Below are 26,172 nucleotides of genomic sequence, written 5' to 3'. Positions count from 1 at the left end.
AGCTTTGTTGTGGGAAAATACATATTCATGAGGGCTTTGAGGCGCTTCATTGAAATGCTGAGAGTCTCTGCAGCCAGAGTGATACATAAGCCATCGCTTTATTTGTCCAACACAATGTGAAGGCAATAATCGTGTGATGAATGGCTAAAGAAACATTTTAAGTATTTGTTTCGGCGTGATTTCTGATCATCTCATTAGAATTACAATCGGTTCACTTTCCCAGGTATTCAAAGCCTCTCACTCATTTAAATCTCTATGCTCTATAGGAGCACCCTTATCATTCCTGAAACCAAAGTAAATTCCTCTCTCTTCTTCTGTTTTATTCCAGAAAGATTTCATCATCAGGAGGGTTTTCGGGACCTTACCAAACGGCTAGTTTTCGGTAAGAAATAAGAGGTAACCTTGCATGGCGTGAGGTTTTGCTTCTGACGTGTGTGAAACGGGGCTGTTTTACTGGAGGGACGCTGCCCTGCGGGTGGGGCTGGGCAGCTGTCCTAGTTCTTTACCTCCTGGGGAGCTGGGTCTGTATAATCAGTACTAATCTGAGCACAGAGCATCTGAAGCTGGGGTCTGATTCACAGTCCAGGGCCGTTGAGCCCTGGGCCCACTGCTGGGCACTTATGTTGTGTCCACGAAAAAATTAATCAGTCATTCTAAGAAAGAAATGGAAAATTTTATTCAAGCCCAATTTGAGGATTATAACCCAGGAAGCGCATCTCAGAAAGCGCTGAGAACTGTTCTGTCCATTGCAAGTCAAGGCATAGTTATATAAGTTTCTTGAGACGGAGGGCTACACATCAAATGACTTCTTATTGACAGTTTACATGATCCAGATCTAAGCGTCATTGTGACCCCTTACGAGATCAAGAAGAGTGTTATCTTTTAAGGCCTTGTCCCATTGATGCTCGGGGAGTGTTGCCTTTCATGCTTGAGCAGGTATTTCTGTGATGGGGGAGGTTTGGTCGATGCACAGTGCAGACACACAGTGCACAGTGAGGGGAGAGAGGAGGCCACAGGGCAGAGAAAATGTTTTGTGTAGATTTTTCTGGTCTTGCCATAAATATGTATTTTCTTTCTCAGTTGCCCGGAAGTGATGCCTCCCCCAGGCTCCCCAGTGCACACACGACATCCCCTCCTCATTATACTATGCTTCTGTAAACCACAGTCCTCATGGTGTTACCAAACTCCGGTTCGGGTGCTCACCACTCAAAAGCCAGTCATTCGGGAGGCAAGTGTCAGTAGAAAGGAAAGGTGCAATCTGAGGAGATCGTGGACTCATGTCCAGAGACCAACTCCGAAGATTCTAATCAGCCAGGACAATTTTTAAAGGGAAAAATGGGGGAAAGAATCTTAGTGAATCATCGAGGCAAGAGGTTGCGTTCTGCATCATTCTCCATTATGTGTGGTCTGGCGACTCTTCAGATGTTGCCTTGCCCACGTGATCTGCCTGCAGGGCTACTGCGGGGGTAGAGGGCTAGTTATTCTTTTTTTTTTAAAAGATCTTTTTAATGTGGACCATTTTTAAAGTCTTCATTGAATTTGTTACAATATTGCTTCTGTTTTATGTTTTGTTTTTTTGGCTGTGAGGCATGTGGGATCTTAGCTGCCTGACCAGGGACGAAACCTGCACCCCCTGCATTGGAAGGGGAAGTCTTAACCACTGGCCTGCAAGGGAGGTCCCAGCTAGTCATTCTTTAACTACTTCATTCTTCATTCTTACTTCTTTCTATCTAGGAAAAAATCGACAGGTTAGGCAAGGCATGGTACGCATTCAGGAGAGCCTAAGTCAGGAGTTAATTTCAATTGCTTCGTGATCTCATTCCTATAATTAGGTTTTTAAGGTTTGAGGGGGACAGAAATGGGTAAACAGGAAAGGGGCAAAGTGCTGCTTTCAATGGATTCCATCATTTATTTGTGTAACTCCCACCAGATTCCTGTTCAGATTGAAAGTAGATACACATCACCAACAGTGCATACTGTTTGAAACCTTCCTCTATTACTGGTCTACGAGAAGTCCACCATTTTGAAATGCCAGGATGCCGAGTAGAAGACTTTAACTCTGATTACAAAGAGCACTCTTTTTTTAAAATAATTAATTAATTAATTAACTTATTTTTGGCTGCATTGGGTCTTCATTGCTGCGCACGGGCTTTTCTCTAGTTGCGGTGAGCGGGGTCTACTCTTTGTTGTGGTGCGCAGGCTTCTCATTGCGGTGGCTTTTCTTGTTGCGGAGCATGGGCTCTAGGCGCATGGGCTTAGTAGTTGTGGCACACAGGCTCTGTAGTTGTGGCTCGTGAGCTCTAGAGCACAGGCTCAGTAGTTGTGGCACATGGGCTTAGTTGCTCTGTGGCACGTGGGATCTTCCCAGACCCGGGCTTGAACCCATGTCTCCTGCATTGGCAGGTGGCTTCTTAACCACTGCGCCACCAGAGAAGCCCACAAAGAGCCCTCTTAAGCTTACCAGGGGTGAGGGGCGGCCCCGAGTCGCTGCCACCCTGTGGGTGAAGCTGTCCTGTGGCCCTCATCCCACTGACCCACGGTGGGCTCTTGCCTTCCTCTTGCCCTGGAGGGCCTGTACGAGCAGATTTGCACAGGTCTGTAGGCCAGGTGCCAGGCAAGCACCTGGTACAGGGGAGGTTTATAGGATATGGGTTCTGGGCTGAAGGTGCTGGCCTCTTCTTCTGGGGCCAAAGACACGCCGGTGGCTGGGTAGCAGGGAAGCTGGTGTATGGTTTGGAGTATGTCTGAAGAAGAGAACATCATTAGGGGTTAGGAGGCCGAGCCAGGCGTGGTGAGCATGATGACTAGAGCAGGTCCCAGGTTCTGGTGGATTCCATGGGTTCTTATGCATTCATGGTGTTGACTGAAAAAAAAAAAAGCACAACCTAAAGGTTAAGAATTATGTTTCATTTGGTGGACTTTCTGAGGACTTCAAGCCCAGGCACAGCATCTCAGGTAGCTCTAAGTGACTGCCCTGAAGAGGCAAGGGAGGGGGAGCCAGGACATATAGAAGTTTTTGCAACAAAATCATGTAGTCGGAACATCAAAAGATTACTCTTAACCAAAGAAAACCAGATATGTCAAGTTAAGGAATTCAGTGCTTTTCTATGTGAGAAGATGCAAGAGTCTGGGCTCACTGAAATCCTTCCTTTGATGTGCACCTCAGCTCTCTGGGGCCAGTATCCTGTGTTTTCTCATCCTGAGTTCCCTCAGGGCTGACAGTTGGGGCTATGGTAATGGCCGATGGCTTGATGGCTGCAGCATCCTTTGTTTGCTCATACTGCAGGCAACATTTTTCATCCACAGTGGGAAGGAGCATTTGCTAGTCGCATGGAGCAGCGCTGGGCAGCCGTCCAGAGTGTCGTGTGTAGGGTGGCTTTGGGACAACCAAAGGAGAGGGAAACTGCATTCCCCAACGGGGAAGCTCTGTGTGAATTCTGAGGATGACGACGACCACCAGTGGAGATGGGATACTGGAGTGTCTAGACAGTGGTTCAAAGCCATCGTTTTGCCCCTGGGGTAGCAGAAGAACACAGGCCTCCGCTACTTGGAGCTGCTGAGAGATCATTGTTTTGTAAAGCAAGGCAGCTTCATTTATTCCACTCGCTAATCCAGCATCTACCCTGCATCTGCGGTGCTAATCACCGTGTTGTGCTTGGGCAGGAATTCCCTCACGTCAAATTGGGGAGCATTCTTGTCCCAAATGTCCTAGATGGATTCCATGGTGGCTTTGAAACCTCACACCTCAGATTGGGACTTGAACCCAGTCACACCTCGGGTGGGTCTTGAACCCACAATTTCCCAGCTGAAACTGCACACCTGGTCTCAGGACTTAAGGAGGCTCAGGTTCTTTATGTCTCGATGCAGAAAGACTTCAGCAAGAGGCAAAGTGATAGGTAAGAAGTATACTTATTAATGTAGGACGCTTGTGAAGGCTACAAGCAGACAGGCAAGAGGGCTCTGCCCTGGGAACTAAGTGGGAAAGCGGGTTTATTTAGAGAGATACACACCCCATAGACAGAGTGTGGTTCATCTCAGAAGGTGAGAGGCCCTGAAATATGGGGTGATTCGTTTTTATGGGCTGGGTAATTTCATAGCTAACGAGTGGGAAAAGAAGGGGCAGTGATTTCCAGGAATCAGACCACCACCCACTTTTCGGCCTTTTATGGTCGGCCTCAGAACTTTCATGGCACCTGTGGATGTGTCATTTAACTAGTGTATTACAGTGAGCATGTAACGAGGCCCAAGGTCCACCAGAAGTCGAACCTTCTGCCATCTTGGGCCTAGTCGGTTCTAACTGGTTTATGTCATGTCCTCCACGGCGCTGTCATTCTTTTAATGGTTGTGCCCTGCCCCCTCCCCCATCTCAGCTTTGAGAGTGTGCGAGTGGGGCACAGCCACAAGGCATTTAAGGGACATAGAACAATCAGCCCCCCTCCAAGGCAGCGGAGGGTGAAACCTCAGAGGAGTTGTATGATTTTTAATGGGTTTGGGCATAGGAATCAATGAGTATTTTTCTGAACATTTCCTCAGCTGTCAGTCTTCAAAGCGTGTGAATTTACTTTTGTGCTCTCAGCAAAGCCTTTTCCTTCCGGTTTGATTTTCCACTTAGAGTTGTAAACATGCTTCAGCCTTAAATAGAGTAGATGCGTCAACCGCCCTCCGCTGCGAAAATGCTAAAGAATTTTGGGGGATTCTGGAAGGGGAGGAGATTTTTATTATAATTGACAGTAGGGATAGCTTGTGAAGGTGTTGCAGGAAGGGTGACCCCTTCCGGGGCCCAAGAGTGGGCTCTTGTCTAACACTCGCAGATGAACTGTCCGAGGAGACACACGTGCTGACAAAGCAGGAGACTTTATTGGGAAGGGGCGCCCGGGCAGAGAGCAGAGGGTAAGGGAACCCAGGAGGACTGCTCTCCACGTGGCTCGCAGTCTCAGGTTTATGGTGATGGGGTTAGTTTCCGGCTTGTCTCTGGCCAATCACTCTGACTCAGGGTCCTTCCTGGTGGTGCGTGCATCTCTCAGCCAAGATGGATTCCAGCGCGAGGGTTTCTGGGAGGTTGTCAGGACATATTATGGGCTGGCGTCTCCTGCTTCCTTTCAGCCACTCCCGAATTCTCCCTTTAGTTTTCCGTGGCAGCACCGTGTTCTTTATCGGCACCTCCTGTTGTGAGACAACTCAGGCAAGCGGTTATCATCGTTCCTGGCCAAGGTGGGAGGCTTTGGTCATCGGTTCCCTAACAGAGGTGTTACTGATGGAGAAGTAGTCTCACAAATGGCAGTGAAATTCTGGCCTCCTGGGAGCCCAGGGTCTAGCAGCCACCACACTCCATCTGCTTTCTAGGGACTTTCCACCATGAAATTGGCTTCTTGAGGATTTTCTTAACGAAATTGGAATTGTCATTGCATTCTGATGGATACCATGGGGCAGTTCTGTTTGTGCCTCTAGGGTATAAGGTATTTCCTTCTTCTGAGCCCAAAAAAGACCTAGTGGAATATTTATGCATCCCAAAATATCATTAGAGTATCAAAATCAGCTGCAAATGATGAGAGGCCAAGCTCTCTTGCCAGTTGCACTCACCCATCTGCAGTGTGGCGGGACCGTCATTTAAGTGAATATACTCATCAGGGTTCTCTGCAGAAAAGCATATTTCTTCTGTGAGAGAAAAGTGGCAATGAGATGGATATTTTTAACTGACAGTTTTGCCAGAATGAATCTCTGGGAGGAGAGATCTTCGGAGAGAAGAGACCTGGGTATATTTATTTTTCTACCACGAGGGAACCGTTCTGTAACTTCAGAATACTAATCCTCGGAGTGTGCCGGCTGTCCTTCCACAGGATAACTTTGTGAATATGCTTCCACTCATAGTAAAATTTGGGGGCTGTGTTCTAGTTTTTTCCCCCTGGGAGAATTAAATTCTAGGCCTCACTATTGCTATGATATCTATCCACCAGGCCCTTGATCTGTAAAATGCGTGAGTCATAATTATAGAAATTCAGTGATCATCCTGAAGGAATGTTGGAAAGATTAATAAGCTGTGTTTAAATCATGGGCAAGTCTCAGAAAATACATGAAGTTAGAAGATGTTGCATTTGTGAAAATGGCTGGCTCTCAGGATGGCAGCATGCCCTTGCCCAGGTACAAACACATGCCAGTGCTGTGTAAAATCTGGCCAAGAATGGTCCTAAAACATAAGATCCTAAGAAAGACAGAGATATTCCCAGTCACCAGACAGTAAAATAAAACACGAAGTGGAGCTGCTGTAAGAGTGGGGGAGTGAGGTTCCTGATGGAAAGTGACGGTTCAGGTTTGTGATATCTTAGTAGGAGAGACAGAATCGGATGGGTGGACAGGGTAGTGAGCCTTGTAAAAGATGCTTCCCTGTCTGGGAACCCAGGTGATGGCAGAGGTGTGTTATTGACCAGGTGGGAAAGGATGCAGGACAGCGGTTGTCCACATGGGAAAAGAGCAAATGAGATCCCTACCTCACAGCATACACACAGGTCAATGCCAATAGGACTCAAGAGGTAAATGAAGGGCATGATGTTAAAATACATAGAAGAGATTTTCTGTATGCCCTTGAGGTAGGAAAAGGTAAGACATACACTTGCGCGCAGACACATCATAAAAGACCATTAATATTGGCAACTTCCTTAAGAGAAGGGGCACTAAAGTTTAAAGCAAACTACTAGCTGGAATAAATATCTGTGATGCATTCTCTGTAAGAGAGTGGTATTCTGTCTGTATAAAGAACTCTTTCAGGGCTTCCCTGGTGGCGCAGTGGTTGAGAGTCCCCCTGCCGATGCAGGGGACACGGGTTCGTGTCCCGGTCTGGGAAGATCCCACGTGTTGCGGAGCGGTTGGGCCCGTGAGCCATGGCCGTTGAGCCTGCACGTCCAGAGCCTGTGCTCCGCAACAGGAGAGGCCACAACAGTGAGAGGCCCACGTAACGCAAAAAAAAAAAAAAAAAAAAAAAGGACTCTTTCAGATCAATAAGGAAAAAACAACATAATTGAAAAAAGTGGGCCAATAAGAAGAAGAAGAAGGTGTTAAGGTTTTCAAGCCTGAACAGTGTGTTCATGGCTGTTGGTGAGCTTGCTCTCTACCCCTGCTTCTCTTGTGTTTGAAAAGTTGATAAAAGAAGAGGTTCTGTTGAACACCTCAGTGTAATTGAATGGGGTCCTACTGCTCTCCGCTTACAAAATCAGACTCACAAATGTTGGTAGAAAAAAAAAGTTGTCTTTAATCAGAATGCCGGCAATCTGGGGAGATGGTGGACTCAGTGTCCCCCAGAAACCACCTCCGAAGATTCTGCTTGGCCACGAAAGTTTTTAAAGAGGAAAAAGGGGAAGTAATCTCGGTTAATCATGGAGATGGGAGGGTCAGACTTGTCGCCCTCCCCGCCATGTGCAGGCTTGTCAGTCCTCGTGATCTTTCTTTAGATGCCAACTTGTTCGCGTGATTACTGAAGGGGAAGCTAGGGAAGAGATCTGGTCATCTGTTAATTCCTTATTCTTCATTTCTACGTCTTTGATCTACAGAAAGAACTGACAAGTTAGGCAAGGTATTGTGTGATCAAAAGATTTGAAAGCTGTGCTTGGGCTGGAGATGAGTAGAGCCTGGGGGTGCCTGGTTTAAGGTTAGTGACAGTGTAGCTCTGCTAAAGTGACAAGGAAAGGGGCTTCCTGCTAAAGGTGGTTTCCTGCAAAGAACTGCTTACATCACGTGTGTGCTCCACACAGCCTCACTGCTCCCGTGTCCCTCTGGCAGGGCTGTCTTGCTCCTTTGCATTGGCTAATAATCCTCTAACACACTGTAATTGCTGACTTCCTGGGCTGACCATTTTACAGGCAGTTCTGCATTCCTCTCTTCATTGAAATGCTCAGGACTTCTTTTTTCTCCCCCAGCTTTATCGAGGTATAACTGGTCTACCAAAAACCTGCACGTCATTCATGTATACATCTTGCTGAGTTTGGACAGATGTATCCACTTGTGTGACCTTCACCACAATCTAGGCAATAAACATACCCATTGTGTCCGAAGGTTTCCTTGTATCCCTTTGTTTTTTTGTTTGTTTTGTAGTAAAAACACTTCGCATGAGATCTACCTTCTTAAAATTTTTTTTAGAAACATAGCATCCCTTACTGTTAACTAGGCGCTGTGCTGTGTGGCATCTCTCTAGAACTGATTCATCTCGCAAACTTGACACTTTATACCCCCCTGCACTCCCCCCCATTTTATTGTCTACCTCTGTCCCATTGACTGTTTCAGATGCCCCACATAAGAGGAATAATGCAGGCTCCATCCTTCTCTGACTGATGTATTTCACTTAGCATAATGTCTTCCAGATCCCTCCATGTTGCTGCAAATGGTAAGGTCTCCTTCGTTTTAAAGGCTGGGTCCTGTTCCATTGTCTGTGTAGACTGCATTGTCTCTATCCCATCATCTGTCGGTGGACATGGGTTGTTTCCATGTCTCAGCTGAGTGAGCCAGGCTTTGCACAGTGGTCTGACTGGGTTCCTTCAACAGCAGCGTCCGTGCAGGTGGTCTTTTCGGCGCTCTTTCTGGCTCTCTTTTCTACGTGCTTCTCTCCATCTCGATGGACAGGGCTCACAGGCTCCCTTTTCAGAAGCTTTAGTTGGGCATTTAAGCCACATTTAAGCCTGCCCTGTGCTCTCCTGCCTGAACGCTGATCTCTTTGTGGGCTTGTTCACCCACTTGTTCTGACCCTTCACCGTGTCCACCATGGATCGTCGGTGCTCAGGGAACCTGTGATCGCTGTGTAGCTCTGACTTCTCACACTTTCAGAAGCTCATTTTCCTCATCTGTCAAGTGGGGACTCATGGTTTGGGGGCGTGGTCGTGAGAACGAACCACATCACAGATGGGGAGGGAGTAGCACATAAAAGCTCCCCACTGCTGTCATTTCCTTCCTTGGAGGAAGCAGAGAGCAGCCATTGCGATCTGCTTTCCAGCCTTTGTGTGTATGTTCTCAAGTACTTGGAAACGTCTGCTCTGACACCATTTTTTTTTTTTTTAAGTTGCATGTTAGGAGAGAAAAATTTCATCAACACCTTTTTTAAAAAATGAAAAATGTGTCAAGAAAATAGCACTCCGAGCTGCCACTCTGTTGAGCCCAACATAATTTGTGTGATTAAATGAAAGGAAGTTAGCCATTTCTGTATGTAATTTTTTATTAATGATATTCAGATCCAGTTAATTATATCCAGTTCTAATTAATTACATGAGTGTGTACATTGGTCTTCTCCAACTGTGCTCTGTGGAGTCCCAGGAGATGTTTCCGAAAATAGCAGCCCACATTCAGGTCGGGCTGGGACACACTGTGTGTACTGCCCCCACTTGGGTCCCAGAGTGCCGTATTAAAGGCCTTGACAAGTCCTGCAAGAAAGCAACTCATTTAATTCACTTAACACATCATTTTCCAAACTTATTTTTACCATACGTGCTTCTAGATCCACCAGGAAATGCTACTTGAAGTCAGAGCAGTTCTTATACCCTAGCTTGGTCTTGGACTGCTTGATAAACAGCGTTTATGTTTATGGAGACATTCCTGAAGTCTCCCCCCCGAGCAACACAGCTGGGGTCTCCCCCATTGTGACAGATTGTCCTGCAAAGAGTTGTGTTTTCATACAGTCTGTGGTTACTGCAGACTCATCTTGGACCAGTCACGTGATCTCCTTCAGTCAGTTTACACATCTGTAGGGAAAAATGGGGATGGCATGCCAGCCCTTCAGGGGGGCTGTCAAGGTGAAGGTTAGTCCTTGGAAGTGCCCCCGCCACTCCTGCCTGTGCCCGTCTGTGGCAGAGACCCTCATTCACAAGAAAGGCCAAATCGTCGACCGTGTCCTGGCCTCAGGGCTCAGATCTGAGACTCAGCTCCTGGCAAGGTCCTCCTAGGAGGTGTGAAAGGCAGCACCTGACCTCTGCTTTGGTGATCAGCCTCCAGGGGATGTGTCCAGTGCTTCGGCGGCCGTGCACCCTGAGTGTTAAGGGAGGTGACGAGTGGACCCTGGGGGAAGGTGGCCCGTCAGTGTAGTTGGTTGTGCAGAAGGAGGTGACACTTGACCGCACATCTCGAAAGGTGAGTGTGCTTTCCTGGGAGAGAGAAGGACGGAGGCGGGGCAGGACCGGGGTGGGGGGCCTGATGCAGGAGCCAGAGGATGAGGTAGCAGGGGCCAGACTGTCCTGTTTTTTTTGTTGTTGTTGTTTTTTGTTTTGTTTTGTTTTTTGCGGTACGCGGGCCCCTCACGGCTGTGGCCTCTCCCGTTGCGGAGCACAGGCTCCGGATGTGCAGGCTCAGCGGCCATGGCTCACGGGCCCAGCCACTCCGCGGCATGTGGGATCTTCCCGGACCGGGGCACGAACCCATGTCCCCTGCATTGGCAGGCGGACTCTCAACTACTGCGCCACCAGGGAAGCCCCAGACTGTCCTGTTTAGGCGGACACGCAGAACGTCAGGCAGGGCTTCACCAGGGGGCTGATGCCAGAGATGAATGTGGAAGTGGGGTGCAGGGGTGAAGCCCTGAGCCCTGGTGACACCTCGTGTGGCACTGGGGAGAGATGATGCATTGAAGGCTGTGGGGTGGAGGAGGGCCCCAAGGAGAGACCCTGGGGGAAGAGTGTGGGGAGGGTCCCTCCTGGAGAGGGAGTGGTTGGCGGGGGGCAGGAGGTGGGAACTCAGGAGAGAGAAGAACTTCTTTGAGGTGGGGAAGAATTGTTGGATCCCCGCTTCAGGAGGGGTGGAGGCGCTTTTGAGGGGTGGGTAGAAGCAGGGAGTCAGGCCGTGGTTGGGGGTGGACTCGGTGAGGAGCTGCAGGGGCCTGAAAGTGGGCAGAAACCAGGGCAGGCAGACTCGGGACTCTCAGTGACCATGGCCGGGTGGTGGCAGGTGGGAGACAGAGAAGGATTTTACAAATTTATTTATTTATTTTTGGCCACGTTGGGTCTTCGTTGCTGGGCGCGGGCTTTCTCTAGTTGCGGCGAGCGGGGGCTGCTCTTCCTTGTGGTGCGCGGGCTTCTCACAGCAGTGGCTTGTCTTGTTGCGGAGCACGGGCTCTAGGCGCACGGGCTTCAGTAGTTGTGGCTCTTGGGCTCAGTAGTTGTGGCTCACGGGCTCTAGAGCACAGGCTCAGTAGTTGTGATGCACAGGCTTAGTTGCTCCGCGGCATGTGGAATCTTCCCAGACCAGGACTCGAACCCATGTCCCCTGAACTGGCAGGCGGATTCTTAACCACTGCGCCACCAGGAAAGTCCCAAGAGGAGGATTTTAAAAGACAAAGTGTATGTAGTCTTTTTCTTTTGCATGAAAACTGTCCAAGCAGGGCTGGGGGCGGGGGAGAGGAGAAAGGGTGTGAACAGAGGGAACAAGGTATTTTTCGGTGAGGATGGAAAATGGATGTTGGGTGTGGGTCAGGGATGTGGGGAGAAGCGGTAGGTGTGAGGTTGCAGCGAGGAGGGAGAGGGGCTTGGGTGCTGGTGGAGAGAGCTTCTGATTTTCTGGAGGGAGAAGATGAATCCAGAAGATGAATCGGATGAATCCAGGCATTTCCAGCTGTGACTCTCTTCTCTCTGGGAGGCAGCGTTAAGCTTGTGATAGCAGAAAGGAATCCCCGTGATGGAAATACATCTGGCACCTGCATTAATCTTTTGAACGAATATCTCCAGTCGTGGCCACTGTGCTTTGGGACGGTGGATATGGTTCATCTTAGGTCGATTCTGAGAGTCGTCCCCAAGGACGACCCCCAACATTGTTTTCAGCCATGACGGTGCTGGCGTATCTGTGTGGCTTCCCCAAGTCCTGGCTGAGGAAAAGCGGTGCTCCTTGGGATGTGTGTCTGGTTTTTTTGTCGCTACTCTGTCTTGCCAGCCCTGCTTTGGGTCCTGCAGCCCAGAGTGTGGTGGGAGAGCTCGGGAGCTGTTCCAGGCTGAGACCTGGCAGTTGCCAAAGAAAATTTACTCTCTCCTCTGATGCCGTGAGATTTCACATCAGAAAAATCAAACAGCTTTGGGGACCGATTAGCTTAGAGATAAATCCTAACTTCCTCCCCTTCCCTCAAGCCTCTGGGGGGTTGGAGTGGGTATGCAAGCCGGGCTGGAGTTTGCAGCATCCTGGCTGTGCCCAAGTTCATTGCAAGGACTCTGTCGGGCTCTGGAAGCCCCGCTGGCCTCTGTTCCTCCGTGAGGTTCTGTGTGGGCACAGGGCAGCCTGGGAGGCAGGCCCCCTTTGCCTGTGATTTCCCTTCTCTCTGCCAGCTCATTCCTCCCTCCCCTCCCCCTCCCCAGCTGATCCAGAAGCAGCAGTAGCATCCCTCTTCTGCCCTGTGCCAGACAGCCGTAGAAGCAGGCTGAATCAGAGCTCCTTCAACTCTGAAGATAGATGTCCTGATTCCTGCTTTCCAGAGAGGAAGATAGATGTCCTGATTCCTGCTTTCCAGAGAGGAAGATAGGCTCGTGGACATGAGGTCTTAGACACGCAGAGCTGAGCTGGGCTCTGCCGGGCACAGTGTAGTGAGGGGAGCATGCATCATGCCTCCCCGGTGGACCCGGAGGCATCCCACCTCCTGCAGCTGTGGTTGCCCAAGGTCATTATTACTCCTCCAAGGCAGGAAGATACCCAGAGAGCCCCTGAGGCCCAGCCCTGCTTTGATGGAAGATTGCTTTGTGATGTGAAGCTTCTTTGTTCTCTCATCCAATAAAGGACTTGGGGTGGGGGGCAATGGGGAGTACTTAAGGAGTACAGGGTTCAGTTTTGCAAGATGGGGGATGGATGGGGGTGATGGTAGCATAGCAGTGTGAATGTACTTAATGAAGTATATGCGTAACAGTGGTCTAGATGGTAAGTTTTATGTAGTGTTTATTTGACCACAATTAAAAAACAAAAGAGAAAGAAACACAGCACCTATCTGGTAAACACTGACTCTTACTATGGGGACAACCAAGGAGACACTGAGCGCATATAGGTTCTCCCTATAGGGTTATTCTCCACGCTCTGAGTTTCCGCCTTCCCACCATTCTGGGACTTGGTTTCCAGGCTCTCCTGTTTATCTCCCCCAAATGTCATTGTCACTGTCTCTGTCCTTCTTCCAGTCTCGCCCAGGTGGGAGGCTGCTCTCTAGGGTGGTTTTACCAGGATGGGGTGTGTTTTGTGTACGTGTGTATGTCTCTGTGTGTATGTGTATGTGTGTGTGTATTTGTGTGTATGCGTGTGTGTATGTCTCTGTGTGTACGTGTGTATGCACGTGTGTGTGTATGTATGTGTGTATGTGTGTTGTGTGTGTCTCTGTGTGTATGTCTCTGTGTATGCATGTGCGTGCGTGTGTTGGGAAAGCTGGCTGATCCTCCTCCCAGATGCTGGGCTACCTAAAGTGACCCAGCCTGGGGACCCTCCCCAAGTGCCCTTCACCCCGCAGTGCACCAGGGGCTCTAGAGCAGGCACTGGGAAGCCTGACCCACAGAAGTTAGGGCAGCAGGCAGAGCCCCAGGTGGAAAGAAAAACCTTGAAAGACCTGCCCCTGCCCATAATATGGTGCCTTCTCTAGTCTCATCCCGATTGTGTCCCCTCCTTCACTATGACGGTCCACACCCTGTAACGACCAACTGGACTTATTAACAGAAATGACTGAAAGTGGGGAGGGGGAGGCTTTGGAGATTCACCTTTTTAAAGCGTTTGTTTTGAATTGCGTAGTGTGCATGTTATAGGCCATAACATATTTTAAAAAGTAGGCACTAGTAGATTTTATTCCATTTGCAATTTCAGGACAAAAAAAGCTGTATTACAATATGGTACAGTTTCTGTGAAGAGATTGTTCCCTAGTGTCTGTCATACTGGAGGCTAGTTTTCTGCCCTTCAGAACATGTTTTTGTTTTTTTATTTTTTAAATTTATGTATTGAAATATAGTTGATTTACAGTGTTGTGTTAGTTTCAGGTGTACAGCAAAGTGATTCAGCCATATATAAATATATATATATTCTTTTTCATATTCCTTTTCATTATAGGTTATTCCAAGATATCGACTGTAGTTCCCTGTGCTATACAGTAGGTCCTTGTGTTTTATCTGTTTTATATATAAAACATTTTTTTTTAAATAAGCTCTTTAGTTGAAATAAAACAGACAGAAAAGTACAAACATTCTAAGTGTTTATTGCCATGAATTTTCTCAAACTGAACACATCTGGGTAACTACCACCCAGACAAAGAGGTAAAGCGTCACCAGAACTCAAGAGCCGCCCCCACCCCAGTGTCCCCTTCCAGCCACAACCTCCAACACCCAAAGGGAACTGACTCCTATCACCAAATATTTTTGCTAATTTTTTTAGTTTTCATAAATGAATTTCTACCACACGTACTCCTTTGTGGTAGCTTCTTTCACTCAACGACAATCATTCATAGTTGTTGCATGTGCAGTAGTTCCTTGATTGTCACTGTCAGATAGTTTTACATTGTATAAATATATAAAAATGTATCCATTCTGCTTTTGCTGACATTTGGATCTTTCCCACGTTTTGGTCATCGTTGTTGCTGAGAACATTCTTACACGTTTGGTGTGCATCTGGTTGCATTTCTGTTGCGTATCTACCCGGGCTGGAATTGGTGGATCAGAGGACGTGGATTATGTTTATATTTTAGTGAGCACTACCAGTCAGATTTCCCAAGTGGTTGGAACAAATACACTCACACCAGCAAGGCTAAGAGTTTCATTTGTTCCACATCCTTGCTAATCACTGGGTTGTCAGTCATCTTAATTTTAATTCTGGTGGATGTAGAGTGGTTTTCTTTGGTTTTCATTTGCATTTGACTGAAGACTAATTTCAGTACCCTTTTTTGAATATTTTTATTGTTCTTTTGGATGTCTTCTTTTGCGAAGCTCCTGTCTTTTGCTCGTTTTCCTGTTGGGTTTTCTTTATCTTTGTGCTGTGTAGGATTCTTTATGTGTTCGATACTTGAGACCTTTGTTGGATGTATGTATGAAATGCAAATGTTTTCTCACACTGTTTCTCACCTTCAGAGGTATCTTTCGATAAAGAGGAGTAGCTTATGAATCTTTGCCTTTAAGATAATTGCTTTTTGTGCTCTGTTTATGGAATCTATTTGTACCCCCAAAGCATGAAGACATTCTCCTGTTAGCTTCTAGAAGCTTTATTGTTTGAACTTTCCCTTTTAGGTCTGCAGTCCACCTGGAGTCCATTTTTTATGGTGTGAGGTAGATGTCCCGATTCATTTTCCTCCTAATGGGTACCTGGTTAATCTGGCACCATTAATTACCTCACTGCTCTCTCTAATAAAGGTCTGATTCCATTTCTGGTGTTTGCCTACTGACAGCTCTCAAACCCCATCTCCTCCCTTTCCTTCTGCCCTACATCTGGGCAAGCTGATAACGAAGCTTGCCCACAGCCTTGTGTGCTGCTGGTGGGAGGTTCAAACCACAGAAGCCTCAGCCCCTGTGTGCAGACTCTTCATGGCCTCGCTCCCTAACCACCAGGGCACTCCATCCCACTTTCTGTCAAGCCACTCACGCCATTTTTGGACAGGCTTGTTCCTGCCACGTTCTCCCCAGAAAGACCAGTATGTAAGTAATTAATCTCTTCATACCTTCTTTTCTGTAAAAATTGAAGTACAGTTGATTTACAGTGTCATGTTAGTTTCAGGTGTACAGCACAGTGATTCAGTTTTATATATATATTCTTTTTCAGATTCTTTTCCCTTATAGGTTATTACAAAATATTGAGTGTAGTTCCCTGTGCTATATAGTAGGTCCTTGTTGGTTATCTGTTTTATATATAGCAGTGTGTATATGTTAATCCCAAATTCCTAATTGATCCCCTGCCCCTGTTTCCTCTTTGGTAACAATAAGTTTGTTTTCTATGTCTGTGGGTCTGTTTTGTATCATTTGTATCATTTTTTTTGAGATTCCACATATAAGTATATCATATCTTATTTGTCTTTCTCTGTCTGACTTGCTTCACTTAATATGACAATCTCTGTGTCTATCCATGTTGCTGCAGATGGCATTATTTCATTCTTTTTCATGGCTGAGTAATATTCTATAATATATATAATATAGAATAGAATAGAATATATATGTCTCACATCTTCTTTATCCATTCATCTGTCAATGGACATTTAGGTTCCTTCCATGTCTTGGCTATTGTAAATAATGCTGCTGTGAACATTGGGGTGCATGTATCTTGTTAAATTTGAGTATTCTCTGGATGTATGTCCTGGAATGGGATTGTAGGATCATATGGTAACTCTGTTTTTAGTTCATATGTTGATATGTGTGTGGTGTCAACAGTCTCTACATCTGAACCAATTTTAGGTGGGGAGATAGATTCCACCTTCCATGGCATGATCACAGCACACTTCAGTGTCACTTTTTTTTTTTTTAATTTTTATTTATTTATTTATTTATTATTTTTGGCTGTATTGGGTCTTCGTTTCTGTGCGAGGGCTTTCTCTAGTTGTGGCAAGTGTGGGCCACTCTTCATTGCGGTGCGTGGGCCTCTCACTGTCGCGGCCTCTCTTGTTGCGGACCACAGGCTCCAGTCGCGCAGGCTCAGTAGTTGTGGCTCACGGGTCCAGTTGCTTCGCGGCATGTGGGATCTTCCCAGACCAGGGCTCGAACCCGTGTCCCCTGCATTGGCAGGCAGATTCTCAACCACTGCGCCACCAGGGAAGCCCCTCAGTGTCACTTTTTTGTAAATGAAATTACTGTATGTATGTGAGTTTCTATTCAATTCCACTGTTTGTCTGTCCTGGTACCAATACCACAATACTTGAATTACTGTGCTTTTATAATAAGTGTTACTTCTGCTGATTTTAAGTTCTTCAGTTTTGTTATTCAAGATTCTCCTGCTTTGTTTGGTTCTTTGCATTTCCGTATAAAATTTGGAATCTTTCTGTCAATTTCCGTGTAGACATTTGCACATAGAACCCTGTTGAGATTTTGATGTGAGTCCTTTGAATCATAGATCTATTGAGAGGGAGGTGAAATCTTTATAATATTAGGTCTTCCCATACATGAACATGTAACTTCCCTCTCTTTTGGTCTATTTTAATTTCTCTTGATACATTTTGTAGTTTTGAATATACATCTTTTGTTAGATTTCTTCCAGGGTATTTGAGTATTGTTTTGGTATTTCCTGTTGTTGCTATTATAAGTGGAATTTAAACTTTTTTTTCTGTTGTAATTGCTTTTCATGGGTGTGTATAAACATGATTGTTTCTTATATATTTTCCTTGGATCCAGCAACTTTGTTAAATTCAGTTATTCTAATAATTAATTTGCAGTTTCTTTTACATTTTTCAGATGCATAATCATGTTGACTATGAATAATGAGAGTGTATTTTTCCCTCTTTGCACTGATTGCAAACCCCACTTCAGTGATTCCCCACTTTGGGGCAGATCTTTCAGTATCTTACTTTAAGTTATGCTAATTTCTGTCAGCTTTTTGGTGAATACTCTATATGAGTCAGAACATTCCCTTTTATTTTTAGTTTGCTGCAAGTTTTTATCATGAGTGGGTATTGAATTTATCAAATACTTTTTCTGCATCTTATTAAATAATCATAGAATATTTTCCTTTTATTTCAGTAATATGTTCAGTTATATGGTGGGTTTTTTTAATGTTAAACCATCCTTGCATTCTGGACTAAATTCAACTGAATTGTCATACGACTTAATTTTTATATATAACTTGTTTGATTTGATAATTTTTTATAGCTTCTTTGCAACTGTGTTTAAAAGTGATTTGCCTTTAATTTTATTTTCATATAAAACCTGACCATATTTCAAGGTCAGGTTTTGATATCAAGGTATCTGGTGGCCATTTAAAGTGTCCTCTTTTTATGTTCCCTGGAAGATTTTGGGTAATACTGGTGTTTTGTTGTTGCTGTTTGTTTTCGTTTTTGGTTTTGCTTCTGTATTTGGAAGAATTCAGTTGGGAAGCCACTGGGGTCTGAAGTTATTTGAGAAGAGGAAAGAGAATTTTAAATTACAGATTCAATTTCTTTAGTAGATACATGACAACTTGGACATTTTCTTTCTTCTAGTGTCAGTTTTGCTAAATTGTGTTTCAGTAATTTGTTCATTTTGTAAAAATTGTCACAATTATTAGTGTTAAGTTGTTCATAATATCCATTATTATATTTTACAAGTGATATCCACCTTTTCATTTCTGATACTGTAATCTGTGTACTTTCCCTCTCCCTCACCTTTTATCAGTATTTATTTATTTATTTATTTGATTTTTGGCTCTGTCAGGTCTTAATTGTGGCACGCGGCATCTTCATTGCAGTACTTGGGCTCTTTGTTGCAGCACGTGGGCTTCTCTCTCTAGTTGTGGTACATGGGCTCAGTAGTTGCGGCATGCAGGCTTAGTTGCCCTGCGACATGTGCGATCTTAGTTCCCTGACCAAGGGTCAAACCCACGTCCCCTGCATTGGAAGGCGTATTCTTTTTTTTTTTAACTTATTTTTTATTTTTATTTTTGGCTGCTTTGGGTGTTTGTTGCTGTGCGTGGGCTTTCTCTGGTTGTGGCGAGCAAGGTCTACTCTTTGTTGCGGTGCACGGGCTCCTCATTGCTGTGGCTTCTCTTGTTGCAGAGCATGGGCTCTAGACGCACGGACTTCAGTAGTTGTGGCAGGCGGGCTCAGTAGTTGTGGCACGTGAGCTCTAGGGTGCAGGCTCAGTAGAGGTGCACAGGCTTAGTTGCTGTGCAGCGTGTGGGATCTTTCCGGACCAGGGCTCGAACTCATGTCCCCTGCATTGGCAGGCGGATTCTTAACCACTGCGCCACCAGGGAAACCCCAGAAGCTGAATTCTTAACCACTGGACCACCAGGAAAGTCCCATCACCTTTTGTCAGTCTTGCTAGTGATTTACATATTTAATCCCCCCACTCAATAATCAACAATTGGGTTTGTTGATTTTTCTCTACTGTACATTTGTTTTCTGTTGTTTTTTTCCCTGCCCTTATATTTCTTATTTCCTTGCTTTATCTTTATTTGGGTTTAATTTGCTGTTGTTTTCAAAGTACTTGAGAGTAAATGGATATCTAGATTATTTATTTGTCCAGCATTTCTTGTTTGCTAGTAAAGGAATTTAAGATTGTAAATTTCCTTGTAAGCCTGCTTTAACAGTAATCTACTTTTAAAAAAAATTGTGGTAAAAAACACATAACACTAAAATTTACCATCTTAACCATTTATAAGTGTACAGTTCAACAGTATAAACTGTCTTCACATGTTGGGAAACTTATCTCTAGGACTTTTTCATCTTGCAGACCTGAAACTCTATACCCATTAAAAACTAGCTCCCCTTTTCCCCCTTATCCCAGCCACCGGCAACCACCATTCTTTCTGTTTCTATGAATTTGACTGTTTTAGATGCCCCATATGAGTGGAATTGTACAGTATTTGTTCTTTAGTGATTAACTTATCTCACTTAGCATGATGTCCTCAAAGTTCATCCATATTGTAGCTTGGGTTAGAATTTCCTTCCTTTTTAAGGCTGAATAATATTCCGTTGTAAGGATATGACACATTTTCTTTATCCATTTATCCATCGATGGACGTTTGGGTTGTTTCCCTTTTGGATATTGTGAATAGTCCAGCTATGAATATGAATGTGTAACACTATTTTTTGACATGTTGTATTTCCATTATTAACCAGTACAAAATGTTTTTGTTTTGTTTGGTTTCTTTTGCGGTACGCGGGCCTCCCACTGCCACTGCCTCTCCCGTTGCGGAGCACAGGCTCCGGACGCACAGGCCCAGCGGCCATGGCCCACGGGCCCAGCCGCTCTGTGGCACGCGGGATCCTCCCGGACCGGGGTATGAACCCGCGCCCCCAGCATCGGCAGGCAGACTCTCAACCGCTGCGCCACCAGGGAAGCCCAGTACAGAATGCTTTTAATTTTTGTATTTATGTTATTTTGTGTTCTATCTATTATGTTGTATATGTGGGTTATTTTGAAGTGGTTCATTTCCAAACGTCTGCATATTTTCTAATTATATTTTTGTTATTTATTTCTAGCGTAATTACACTGTAGTCAGAAACATATTCTTCATGATTTTAACATTTTGAAATTTGTTTAGATTTGTTTTGGACTTGTCTACCATATGATTAATTTTGACAAAGTTTTCTATGTGCACTTGTGTGTAGTTCCTCAGTGCGGTAATTTTTCTCTGTTAATGAGGAAATTTTTGGTAACTATGGTGTTCAGACCTTCTAATTCCATTCTGAGTTTTGTCTGCTTGTTATAAATCATTCACTGAGAGAAGTGTGTTAAAAAAGTATTGCAGTGTGATTTCAGTTGTCTTTTTGCGATTCGGTTTTTTTCTCCCCTTATAAAGTTTGAGAGTATATAACTAAGTACATATACACTTAGAATTTAAATTTACAATTTATTCCTAGCAGGTTGCCCTTTTTTATCATGAGTTTTTTCTTTTTTCCTTTAATAATGCCCCTTTTCCTAAAGCCTACTTTGTCTAAATAGTAATATAACTACACCAACTTTCTTTTTTTAAGTAAATTTTTTACTTTAGAATAGTTTTAGATTTACAGAGAAGTTGAAAAGATAGTAGGGAGAGTGCCCATATATCCTGCACTGACTTTGCCCTGTTGCTAACATCTTACATTCACGTGGTACATTTGTAGCAAGTAATGAAACAGTATCAATACATTATTATTAACCACAGTCCAAATTTCATTCAAATTTTCTTAGTTTTTACTTAATGTCCTTTTTCTGTCCCAGGATTCCATTTAAGATACCACATTAAACTTAATCTTCACATCTCTTTAGGTGCTTTTAGAGTGTGGTAGCTTCTTAGACTTACCTTGTTTTTGATGACGTTGACAGTTGAGGAGTACCGATCAGGTGTTTTATAGACTGTTGTTCAATTTAGGTTTGTCTGATATTTTTCTCCTGGTTAGACAGGGCTTATGGGCTTTTGGTCAGGAGACTGCATGGGGAAGACTGCCATTCTCGTCATATTAAATCAGGGTGCAACTGACCACTGTTGATATTAACCTTGATCACCTGGGAGTTATGCCCCATCTCCATGAGGCAGTGTCTGCACAAAGTATTAATATATGGAGGAATTCTGCATGGGAGATTTTCCTCTTCTCCCTAGTTTATTGTTTACATCATACGAACTCAGCGATATTTATTTTATACTTCGGGTTATGCAGTACTATTTTATTTATTGTTCAGATTGTTTCAACTTTCACCCTTTTTTTTTTTTTTTTCTGTACGTGGGCCTCTCACCGCGGCGGCCTCTCCCGTCGCGGAGCACAGGCTCTGGACACACAGGCCCAGCGGCCATGGCTCACGGGCCCAGCCACTCCGCGGCACGTGGGATCCTCCCGGACCGGGGCACAAACCCGCGTCCCCAGCATCGGCCGGCGGACTCCCAACCACTGCGCCACCAGGGAAGCCCCACCCTTCTTTAATATATCCAAATTCAGACTCTGTTTCCCTTCTCTCCAGAAATTTGGCACCTCAAGTTCTCACTGCTTTAGTAGCTCTAAACTATAATTTCTTGTTTTCCCAGTCTCCTAAGATTGGGGGGAAAGTTCTGCTTAGTCCTGTTGCCTGGTAACCACCACTTTCTGCTTGTTTTCAACCTCTTGGCCGACCGTTTTGGCTTCCAAGGAGATTGCATTAAAATACAGAATGGATAAACAACAAGGTCCTACTGTATAGCACAGGGAACTATATTCAGTATCCTGGGATAAACCATAATGGAAAAGAATCTGAAAAAGAATGTATAAATATATGAATAAGTGAGTCACTTTGCTGTACAGCAGCCATTCACACAACATTGTAAATCAACTATACTTCAATTAAAAAAATGAAACTAAGCCACGTTTGGTGTTCAAGGATTCATGACTGAAGAACAGCCCTGTCTGTCTCACTGATGTTTATGTGACTGTTATTACTGTTAAGGGAAAAGAAGGCCAAGGATGTCTGTTTCCAAGCGCGATTAGAGAGAGATGAGAGTTGTGCTGTCGAAGAATCAGCTGTCACGTTGTCTTACTCCTTAACTGGATGCCATAAGCCAATTACAGTGAGCGAGACCCTGGAAGATGAGTGAGGTCCCTCACTTGTGTCTTTTACAGCCTCTTTAGTAGATGAGATTTTCCCATTTTAAAAGACAGACTGTCCCCAGATCTCCTGGGGTGACGACCCCAACTGCTAGTGGGTGGCGCCCCTCCTGTCTTGTGCCTGGCTGCCACCCTGGGATCTGCACTCACCAGTTTGGTTTGCTGGTGGATCATAAGGGGAGGAGGGGCAGATGGAAATATCTTAGGACCCAGACCCTGGACAGCATTATCAGTGGGAGAGCTTATCATGCCAGGAATACATTTTGTAAGAAAAGGACTCATGGTACCTCCCTGGTGGTCCGTGGATAAGACTCCGAGCTCCCAATGCAGGGGGCCTGGGTTCAATCCCTGGTCAGGGAACTAGATTCTGCATGCCGCTACTAAAGAGTTCGCATGCTGCAACAAAGACCCGACACAGCCACGTAAATAAATATATTTTTTAAAAGGGCTCATCAGGAACTTGGGATATTATGCTAATGGGAGTTCTTTTTAAATTAATTAATTAATTTGACTGTGCAGCACTCAGTTGCAGCACTCGGGATCTTCCTTGCGTCATGCATGGGGAATCTAGTTCCCTGACCAGGGATTGAACCCGGGCCCCCTGCATTGGGAGTGCAGAGTCTCACCCACTGAACCATCAGGGAGGTCCCATCACTTATACATACATACATATATATATATATATATATATATATATATATATATGTTCTTTTTCATATTCTTTTCCATTATGGTTTATCACAAGATTTTTTTTTTTTTTTTTTTTTTTTTTGCGGCACGCGGGCCTCTCACTGTTGTGGTCTCTCCCGTTGCGGAGCACAGGCTCCGGACGTGCAGGCTCAGCGGCCATGGCTCACGGGCCCAGCCAGTCTGCGGCACGTGGGATCTTCCTGGACCGGGGCACGAACCCGTGTCCCCTGCATCGGCAGGCAACTCTCAACCACTGTGCCACCAGGGAAGCCCCTGTATTTTTTTAAATTAATTAATTTATGGCTGCACTGGATCTTCGTTGCTGCACACGGGTTTTCTCTTTTTGCTGCGAAGGGGGGCTACTCTTCGTTGTGGTGCGTGGGTTTCTCATTGTCGTGGCTTCTCTTGTTGTGGAGCATGGGTTATAGGTGTGCGGGCTTCAGTAGTTGTGGCTCACGGGCTCTAGAACACAGGCTCAGTAGTTGCGGCGTACAGGCTTAGTTGCTCCGTGGCATGTGGGATCTTCCCAGCCTAGGGATTGAACCCATGTCTCCTGCATTGGTAGGTGAATTCTTAACTACTGTGCCACCAGGGAAGTCCCCAGGCTGTTGTATTTTTGTTACATCAGCACAAATAGACTAAGACATCATGGTTGAAATTTCTAACAGAATCTGAAAATCTATGTTTTTCAAACAGATGGACTAAAAAGAGTATGAAGAGCATGGTATATCAGTAGGCTCAGGCTGCCATACAAAATACCACAGCCTACGTGGCTTAGACAAATGAAATTTATTCTGCACAGGTCTGGAGGCTGGACATCCAAGATCAGAGTGTCAGCAGGGTTGGTTTCTTCTGAGGTCTCTCTCGACTTGCAGACGCCCACCCTCTCGCTCCCTCATTACATGGTCATACCTCTGTGTATTTGCACGTCTGGGGTCTCTCTGTCTGTCCAGATTTATCTTCTTATGAGTACAGCTGTCAGATTGAATTAGGGCCCACATTAACAGCCTCATTTTGATTGAATTACCTCTTTAAAGGCCCTGTCTCCAAAGAGAGTCATATTCTGAGATACTGGGGGTTAGGATTTAAAGATATGAATTTGGGGGGTATACAATTCAACCCAAAACAAGCACAGGACTGAATTTTGTTTTTGTAGTCTAATCTGAAAATCTATTTGATTAGGTATATTTAATCCAGTGATGCTGATATGTTTGGGCTATTTTTGAGATATTTGTTGGTTAATATTTTCTTATTGCTTCTGTTTTGTTGTGTGGATTGCGTTTTCTGTGTTCCTTTTGTTTTCCTCTAGTGATTTAGAAATTATGCATCCTATTCCTTTTATAGAGATAACTCAGAGATAAACTTGTATTTTTCTGTTGCCACCTGGACTTGATGAATGTGCCCTCCTTCCTTAGAAAACAAAAATATTGGCATGATCTTACTTCCCTCTGCTTGCTGCCTCAACCTCTCCGCCCACATTGATGGTATCATTTCTAATTTTAGTCCTAGAATTCCAGATTGTTGAAATATTTTACAGTCATTAGTAATAAATTTTACTTTTTTCCTCCTCCTCATCACTGTTCCTTTTGTATTTGTGATTCCTCCTTGTAACAGTACATTCATCATTTACTTATATTCTACTTGAATGTCTGAAAGTGTTGACATCTTGACTTCTCACGTGAAGGACAGTTTGGCTGGGTATAAATTCTGACCAATGTCTTTTCCTTGGAACTTTGGAGATACTCTCCCATTGTCTTCCTGCGTCCAGTGTTGCCCATGAGAAGTGTGACGTCAATCCAATAATCTGGTTCTCGTTGCTTTGTGTGTAACCCCCACCCCTGCCTTCTGAAGCATGGAGGATTTTCTCTATCCTTGTTCTGAACGTTCACTGTGATGCGTGCAGCAGAACTGTTGGCTAGTCTCTAACAGGCATCCTCCCTACCTTCTCTTTTCCTTGCTGACAAGACCCCCAGTGCTGTGTGACTGCCTGGCCCTAGAGATGGAGGATGGGTGGTGTGCACCTGCCAGCTGATCCTACTCTCAGACTCCTCCAGTCACCCTTGCTTGCTTGGGGCCCTTCCATCCTGGAATCTGTCATTTTGGAACAACCTTGGAGTCTCACCCACTTTCCCCAGCTGTCCTTCCACCTGGGGCTGTGGTTTCATTCTTCCGTCTGAGTCTATCTGCCTTCCTGTTCAGTGATTTGTAAAGTTTCTGACCCACCAGAGTCACCCTTCTTTTCTTATCCAGCACAGTTTTATGATTACTGTTGAGGGGGCTCACCATATCTAAAAGGGATCCTTAGGGAAGTCATTTTTAAACTCTTGGGCACATAATGATCCGAGGTGCTTCATACAAAGATAGATTTCCAGGCCCACCTCTCAGCAGGTTCTGATCCAGGAATCTGTTTGAACCGTATTTTGAGAAATAGTGGTTTCATCATTACCTTGGGTTTCTGTCTATTTCTGAGTCATTTTCAGAAAAAGTGGCTTTAGTTGCTCTGGGAAGGTGGGGAACTCCAGAGGGCTTGAGATAGATGGAAAAGGCCTTGAGGTTTATACCCAAAAGCCAATAAATGGTTTTATTTTTATAATTGCGAGACCCATCCCCTAAATTACACAGTATGTGCTCCTTTAGATGCTCTGGTGAACTAGTCTTAGCATATGGGTGGCAAGAATTTCTGAGTACAGAAGATAGGGTGAGTACATGAATGTCTGAGGAAGATCCCAAGGCTGGTGTGAGGAAGGTCTGTCACTTGTAAGAAATATCTGAATGAGACCCTACTCCTTAGTTAGCAGGTATGAAGGACAGCTGAGCTTGGGACAGCATAGCTGCACAGAATTCTGCCATGCAGACTACATTATACCTAAATTCTGAATCCCAGGATGGCCAGGGGATCACCAGGGAAGGCTGTAGGCTGTACGTAGAATGGTATTTTTTTTTTTTTTTTTTTTGGCCGGTACGCGGGCTTCTCACTGCTGGGGCCCCTCCCGTCGTGGAGCACAGGCTCCGGACGTGCAGGCTCAGCGGCCATGGCTCACAGACCCAGCCACTCCGCGGCATGTGGGATCTTCCCAGAACGGGGCATGAACCCGTGTCCCCTGCATCGGCAGGCGGACTCTCAACCACTGCGCCACCAGGGAAGCCCCAGAACGCTATCTTAATACCGAGGAAAGGAAGTGGTGTTAGCAGGAGGAGACTGTGGGTAGAGGCCAAAGGTATGTGGTAAAGGGGACTTCTTTGAGAAGGGCCATTGAGAGTAAGAATGCCCAACTCTTGGCAGCAGGGGAATAGGTATCATCTCCGTGAGAGCAGGAACTTTGTCTTGTTTGCCTCTGCCTCCCCAGTACCCGTGG

General features: G+C 45.2%; 1 protein-coding gene across 1 annotated transcript in view; it reads left to right on the top strand.

The window, feature by feature from the left end:
• Positions 1-353: 353 nt before the first annotated feature.
• Positions 354-26,172, top strand: part of APBA2 (amyloid beta precursor protein binding family A member 2) — a 103,990-nt gene continuing 78,171 nt past the window's right edge. Inside the window, exon 1 of the mRNA XM_060156904.1 lies at positions 354-382. The gene's annotated coding sequence lies outside the window, so the exon portion shown is untranslated. The remainder of the gene's footprint in view (positions 383-26,172) is intronic.

Source organism: Lagenorhynchus albirostris, chromosome 1 (assembly GCF_949774975.1).
Source record: "Lagenorhynchus albirostris chromosome 1, mLagAlb1.1, whole genome shotgun sequence".
In the NCBI taxonomy this organism is placed as follows: Eukaryota; Metazoa; Chordata; class Mammalia; order Artiodactyla; family Delphinidae; genus Lagenorhynchus; species Lagenorhynchus albirostris.
This window is presented reverse-complemented; position numbering and strand designations above follow the sequence as displayed.